The sequence below is a fragment of the Puntigrus tetrazona genome, unplaced genomic scaffold (genome assembly GCF_018831695.1).
Source record: "Puntigrus tetrazona isolate hp1 unplaced genomic scaffold, ASM1883169v1 S000000667, whole genome shotgun sequence".
In the NCBI taxonomy this organism is placed as follows: Eukaryota; Metazoa; Chordata; class Actinopteri; order Cypriniformes; family Cyprinidae; genus Puntigrus; species Puntigrus tetrazona.
This window is the reverse complement of record NW_025048288.1, coordinates 51,314-58,842: the sequence shown is the minus strand read 5'-3', so window position 1 is coordinate 58,842 and position 7,529 is coordinate 51,314. Positions and strand designations below refer to the sequence as shown.

At 50.5% G+C, this 7,529-nt stretch overlaps 1 pseudogene; it reads left to right on the top strand.

Moving 5' to 3' along the window:
- Positions 1–1,482: 1,482 nt before the first annotated feature.
- Positions 1,483–3,717, top strand: LOC122334890 (annotated as a pseudogene).
- The last annotated feature ends 3,812 nt before the right edge of the window (positions 3,718–7,529 follow it).

Sequence of the window (7,529 nt, the reverse complement as noted above, 5' to 3'; positions counted from 1 at the left end):
TTATAATTGCTTTATAATTTAATACCAATATCATAAATTTTCAATTATAATCGATTTGAACTTCCGTGTACTATTCCAAGCATAGTATCCCGGATTCTATTGCAGAAGATACTTAGTGATTAATTCAGGCTTGACTCCTCAGGAAGTTTTGATCATTAATTATCGCTACCAAATAGAAATTTCATTTGCAATTACGTTGGTGTGTACAGTTGAGTGCCTCCCCTCTCAATCCTCTCTACAGGGTCTCTCCCTTACTTAGGGCTTAGCAGCTAGCACTCCCTAGTGCTAGGTTGGTGCAGGGACGGTTGTCTCGGAGGTGTCACAGCGAGTGAGGACCCCGTTTGAGCGTGACCTTGTGCCAGCTGGGGCCAGCCAGGCCTCTCTGTCCTAGCATTGTGAGTGAACCCGCAGCAGGCATCAGCAATTGTGTAACGGAGGAGGAGTCAACACAAGCTGACCTGGGCGGAGGCTCGGGTAAACCACCCTGTCAGCTGCTGAATCGGGAAACCGATCAGTACCCAGGGCTCTGCCCCCGCAGCCTTGTCAGTCCAAGCCAGCCGTTGACGCACCTCCACCGTGGGCCCGCACCTTTGTGTCAAAAGCCGACGCTGTTTGAGAGGCTCACTGCAATACGGTCGGACAGAAGTCTGATTGACCTTACAGGAGCACAGGGGCGCCCAGACGGAGAGCCACACCGCTGTACTCCGACAGGTTAATCGCCCTCATCACCAAAGCCTAGGTCTAAACCCCTTTGCTAAAACCCATTTGGCTACACCCATAAGTAAGTAGGGCCTATTCAACCCTCAAGTAACTTAACTTATCACACCAACACAGTAAGACCAACCCTTAGGTATCAGGCTTAACAGCATCACCCTTTGTCAACTTTGTTTACAGTGTAAGCAACTTTCTCTCTTTTCTCTCCCTTCTTGTTCCTTTCCTCTGATCTGACTGCTGCTACTGCTTCTGAGATCACACCTGTGGGAACCAGGAAAGCAAAGAATTTAATTTGAGACATTTCTGATCAGTATCGGGTAAAACTTGACGACATTGTTTCAGATTGTTCATGCTCACAAACCTTCCCTTCTCAGCGTGTTATCCTACCCAGCCAAAACCAAAGTCGATCGACGAGGAATCGTAAACACGACCCCAGGAACAATTTACTTGGTGCACGGAGTCAATCTAACCAACTAAAAGCTAACACTGTCATTGCTATTGTTTTATCCTCGCCCGGAGGAGATTCTAATAGCAATCGCAGTCTTGGTACTTAGAAATCCCCATTTAGAAACTCCTAAAAGCATCCTCTAACTTAGGGAAAAGAGACAGTGATAGAGCCTAACCCCCTCCTTCCTTTACCAGGAAAGAGTGTGTTACCTCCCCCTCTCTGTCTCTCTCTCTCTCTCTCTCTCCTCTCTATCTCTCCTCTCTTACGTCTCTTACAGGTAGCTCCTCCCTTTCTCCAAAACAAAAAAAAAAAACGGAGAAGAAAAGAAGGAAGGACCACCTGTTACAGGAGAACGAAACGCCCAGCTATCCCTTCTTCCTGTTCTGTGTTGTCTCCTGTTCTCTGTCGTCCTGTGTGTGTTTACTAATTGTCTCCCCAGAAACGCCAGTTAGAAGCACACCCACCAGAGGATCACAGTTACAGAGAACCACGCCCACCTGACACCTCGCATTTAGCATCAACTGACACTACAGATCCACACCTCTGTCTTTCCTTGCTGTTGTCTGTTCTGCCTTGTTTGGTTGTTATTTTCTTCCAGGTCTGTGTCAGTCGTGTTTCCAAATCCCCCCTCGCCGCACCAAAACATGTCTCACACCGCAGACAACGTCGGTCACTGGGAAGACCTGGAAACATGGCTAAGTGTTGCAACCAGCAGCCTCCTACCCAAGGCCGAGGAAACACTAAAGCATCAGACCCAGGAACAGCTGGATGACAACCTAACAAGCCTAATGAAACAGGACCCAAGCCAAGGCTACAACAACAAAGAGCTAGCAAAGATCACCTGCTCCCTAAGTCACACCCTCATCGCTACCCTCAAACTGAGTGACAGGCGCGCCGCCGATCTCCAACAGGAGCTGACATGCGCACAGCGACGCATCAAACAGCTGGAACTGGAGGCTCAGGAACAACAGGAAAAGCTGGATGAGGAGAGAAAGGACCCAGAGGAGATCACCACGCTCAAAGCCTTGCTAGCAGCTTCCACACAAGAGGTGAAACAAACCAAAAGAGACTTTGACAATGCTGCCAACAACCTCCAGTACGCAGAACAGCTACTGGAGAAGGCAAAGACGACATTAGAGACAAGGCCGGCAGAATCAAAGCCCTTGAGACTCACTTGAACCAGTCAAGGAATGAGATCAGCCGCCTAGAACAACAGCTGGACTACGTCAAAGAGGAATTCGACAGTGTCAAGGAGGAACTCAGACACGCCTACGACCCTGCGCTGAGCCACTGAGGACACGGGAGGCACCAAAGTCACCCCTGCCAAGTAGGACCGGGTCTCCTGTTCTTGTAGAGGCAAGTGAACAAAGGGGGAAAGAGGCGATGCTGAAACACTCACCAGCTCCCTCTGAAGAGACATACCTCGCGAGAAGGCCAAGAGGAACGGACCCAGCCAGCCAAAGAGCATCACACGGCCTGGACCTAAAAGACCTAGACAAGATCGCCAGGAACATCGTCAAGTTCACCCCGGGTGTGCCAAGTAGTCCAGACGTTCAAACCTATCTGCAGGACGTCGAATTCCATCTGGAAGTAAGACCTCACGTCACTGATAAAGATAGACTCTATTTACTGCGAGCAACATCAAGCCCTGATGTACGCAGCTTCCTGGACCGGCAACCAGCCCAGACAAAGGCTGATTACCATCTGCTCCGAGAGGCTCTCATCAAGGAATTTGATGACCCCGAGTCAGAACAAGGACTAGTAGCCGCCCTGGAGATCAGACAAGGCCGTCATGAGTCTCCGCAAGCCTACTACAGCCGACTCAGGAGAGCATACTTCGGAACTCGCAACGAGCCCGAAATGGAACAGGACATGAACTTTAAGACTCTCTTTCTCAGGAACCTACATCCTGGGGTAAGCCACCATCTAGGCGTGCTTGCATGTCCGCGCACAATGACCATTCAGCAGCTGCGCGACTTGGCAGCACACAAAGCCTACAGCAAACAGAAGATGGCTGCAGAGAAAGGCGCTAAAGCTCCAACGGTCCTCGACTTCAACACACAAAGTCACAGACTGCCTCTAGAGGGTGCCCAACATCAAGACAGCTTCAAGCCGTCAAGAAAAGAGTGGAACGCGTCCCACAGAGAGCAAGACTTCCACGCAGGTACCAGACCCAAGCAGAGAAACGGCCGCTGGGATGGACCACGTGAACGACAGCGCTCGCCTGGGCGCCACTGGGAAAAGTCATGGGACAGTTCAAGACCGCAGGAAGGTCAGTGGGAGAGATCGTGGAATCAGTCAACCTCCTTTAGAAACCAAAGGGGAAGAGCTCCTGGGATGGCAACGGAACCTCCATGGGAAGAGCACAAACACACCCTGGAGCAACCAGCCCCAGGAATCGACAGAAAGAACTTTCAAACTGAATCCACACAAGAGCAAAAGACATCACCGTTTTTTTCTCACAAGAACTGATGAAGAGCATGATGAGAGAGTTTTTCCAGCAAATGAAGGAAGATTGGAAGTGGGAAAAGAAAGAGAAAGCGGATTCAGCCTGACTGGCAGCCGGACGAGACAGCAGCGACCACCCGACCCAACCAGACACAGAGAATAGCACTTCCTCCCGCACACTCAAAGAACCATAATGACCATAACTTCAGATGGACGAGAAATCCTACCTGAAACCCCAGCAATCGAGTTAGCCCCTAACTCACCATATGATGCTTCAAACCACGGCATCATCCAACAAACACCTGCCGCTGAAACCACTCTGGTTCCTGAAAGTGCTGTCCTGGTCGTCTGCCACTCGTCCGAAGAACTGCAGATCAGCCCTGATATCCTCCCCATCTCATCCCAAACTCCAGTCCCTCAACTCCTGGGTGATCTCATTGAGAGGTATGGCAAGAAAGTTTTACCTCTCCATCATCATCGAACGCCACATCAGGGTCGAAGCCCTTCTGGACACAGGAGCTGACATCACACTAATGTCAGCAGAACTCCTCGGAAAAATCCAGGAAGGAGCAAAGACATTAAATGGCCCCCTCAAACTTCAAAGATGTGAGCTGAACCTTCAAGCATACTCCCCACACGGGTCTACAACTGACACAAGTGGCCCCAATCCACCTAACAGTGGGTCCGATGAACCTCATCCACCCAGTTTACATCTCACCCCTTAAGACTTACCCACTGCTAATCGGAAAGGACCTGCTTAATCGCTTTGAGCCACTAATGGACTTTAAGCACTTGAAGTTGTGGACACAAGTCCGTGAACCTCTGCCCTTCCAGTCAGTAAACTCTCAGGAGTTGCAGTGCCAAGCCACAGACACCACTGCCCGTTTACAGACTGCCGAGGCAATGTCAAGGTCACAAGCAATTTCAAGTTCAAGCAGCAAGAACCAAGACAAAGACTCCAACGACCAAACAGATGCCCTCGCTAAAGCAGGTGCATTACATGGAGAGTCTTGGACGTTCCATTCCCACCCACCCAACCCAGCTGTGGCAGCCATCACCCGCCGCCAACACGCCACTGGTGTTGCGAACCCCACCTCCTCCCGTGTCTCCATCTCACCACAGTTTGCTGCTGACGATCTCAGTACCCTTCAAGCGCCGGATCCAGCACTGCAAACCATCAGTGCACACATTTCTGACCCGGCTACGCCCCTGTTTCTGACCGACCTAGCCACCTCCTCTGACCTCCGCCACCTGCACTCCATCAAGCACATGCTGCATCTCAAAGACGGCGTTCTCACGTATGTCCCTGAGCCACTCGCTACGCCACGGCTCGTAGTGCCTCAGAGCCAAAGGGGATAATGTTGACATACGCCCACGATGCACCATGCGCTGGACACCATGGCGCCAAGGCCACCTATGAGACACTCAAGCAGTGGTATACTGGCCTGGCATGCAGCAAGACGTGGCGGAATACATTGAAAGGATGCCTGGTCTGTTGCCAGTTTCAACCGGGCGAATGCAAATCACCGCACACCACTGCAAAGGAAAGGAATGACCTTCCCATGGTCGGACCTCCAAATAGACTGGGTAGGACCCTGCCACGGTCGACACGAGGTAACAAGTACTTCCTCAATGTGGTCTGCGAGTTCACAAAGTGGAAGAGTGCCTCCCAGCTCCGAATGACACGGCAGAAACAACAGCCTACCTCTTAATGAACCATATCTTCTCAAGATTTGGACTGCCCTTGAGTGTCAATTCAGACCGAGGAACTCACTTTACCACTGAGGTCATGCAAGAAATGTGGAAACTCCTGGGTGTGCAAGCCAAACTGCACATAAGCCACCACCCCATCTCTTCGGACAGGTGGAGCGTGCCAACAAGACAGTGGTCAGCATGCTGAAGAAATGCGTGTCGGCCAATCAGAAGGATTGGGATGTCAAACTTCCCCTGGTACTAATGGCCATCAGGTCCACTCCTCACGGTCCACCGGAGTACCCCCATTCGAAATGATGACGGGGAGACGCATGACACTACCCTTACACCTGCTGTACCAACCCGGTGACATGAACCTCGTCACTGCCTACACCACGCATCAGTACCTAGAAGAGTTGCATCAGCACCTGAGAACGACTTTCGCCTTTGCACAGCAACAACTCCAAAGCAGCGCGGAAGGTCGTAAGGCTTACTACGACAGGAAAGCCTCATATCAGGAACTTGAGGTCGGAGACGAAGTGTGGTATTACAGTTTCGCCCAACCACGGCCAAACACCCCTCATCGATTGTCAAAGAAGTTCCTACCTCACTGGACGGGACCCCACGAAATCGTAGACAAACTGTCACCTGTTGCCTACCGAATCAAGATTCGACAGGGGCGCAGCGAGCCAGCCCTGCGATGGGTACACCGGAACCAGATAAAGAGGCACCAGGGCTCCAAGAGACAAGGAAAGGGGGAAGACCAAACCCACTGACACAGACCGACTATCGCACCTCACTGATGTAATTCCTCACCCACTAGGGGAAACACATAGCCAGGTTTTTAAACACAACACCTACACGCTCCTTCACCGCACTGCTAGAACCAACACTCTAGTAACAAGGAGCTTCCCCACACAGGTGACCATTGTTTGTTGTCCTAACCTCTCCAATGTCCTTGTGTCCCTTATGTGTTGTCTTTTTCCTTCTCTTTCCCTCTCTGTTTCCCTTTTTCCCCTCTAGGCCCTTTTACAGGAACACCCTTAACCATTCTCTCACGTCAGGTCCTGACAATAAGATTGACTCCCGCACCAAGTCCATAGATCGAGCGCAAATGTCGTATCAAGTTTTTCACCCGATCTGCCCAAATTCCAAATTTCTGCACCACAGTTCAGTTAGCGATGGAAATGTTGTTTGTGGATGTCTGTTCTCTCTGTCCATTGTTCCAGTGCCCGATGACGTCGCAACGGGAACCTCATCGCGCAAAAGGGGATATGTGGGGCCTCGATGAACAGACACGAACCATAAAAGGGGAATCGCTCTAGAACCAGGTCGTAAAATCGCTCATCCTCCGCACCCGGACCATAAAGGCAATCAAGATGGTCAGCCGAGGCGATGCAGAGCGCCACAACGTCTACCAAACATTCTTAAGGGACTGTCGCTGCAGTGAGCTCGGCCAATCCGAGTACCCACGCCAAGATTGGGATGATTGAAAAGCGCAACATCTGGTCGACAGCGCGATAACCCGTTCTGTGCACTGACCTGGGATCAGTTCTACCAAGCCACCAAGTCAAAGGTGATAAGACTCCCGCGGTGAATCAACGTGGCCAGGACAGCCTCACACTTTCCAACCCCAGGAGGTTTGCTCTGTCCCAACATACATTCCTTAAAAGCGCGCCTTTTCCTTTTCGCTACAATAAAGGAACTGCCAGGACACACATAAAACCACTAAACGAACAATCTAAATGCCTTCCTTTCAAACGAATAAAGGTTCATCTGTAAATAACTGCTTAATAAATGTTTCGGGATGTATGTAGGAACCGCTATATACTTGTTAAATAATCCTCTAACAGAGAGCGTTCCATAAGCGCTAGATAATGCATGTTTGATATCAAATTGAAGCTTACGATGTTTCCAATATCGTGATGAATGAATATATGTGTTTGTGCAATGCACAACAGTGTATTCCACTTATAAGCTTTTGATAGGGAACAGAAGTGCAGAATGTCAATTCTAACTGGGATAAAGTATGCACCTAAACCGAGTCGAAAAGCAGGTGTGGACACGCCCCTTTGACCTCGGATTGGACAACTGCCCAGGGCACGGCCCAAAACTTGCACCTCAAAACGCAGGAACAGAGCTCTCTGAGTTGAGTTGAGAACGAGAAGAATCGGAGTCGGAGTCGAGTCGAGAAGAACTCTTCGGAACCACCGGGAGGGGAATTCGG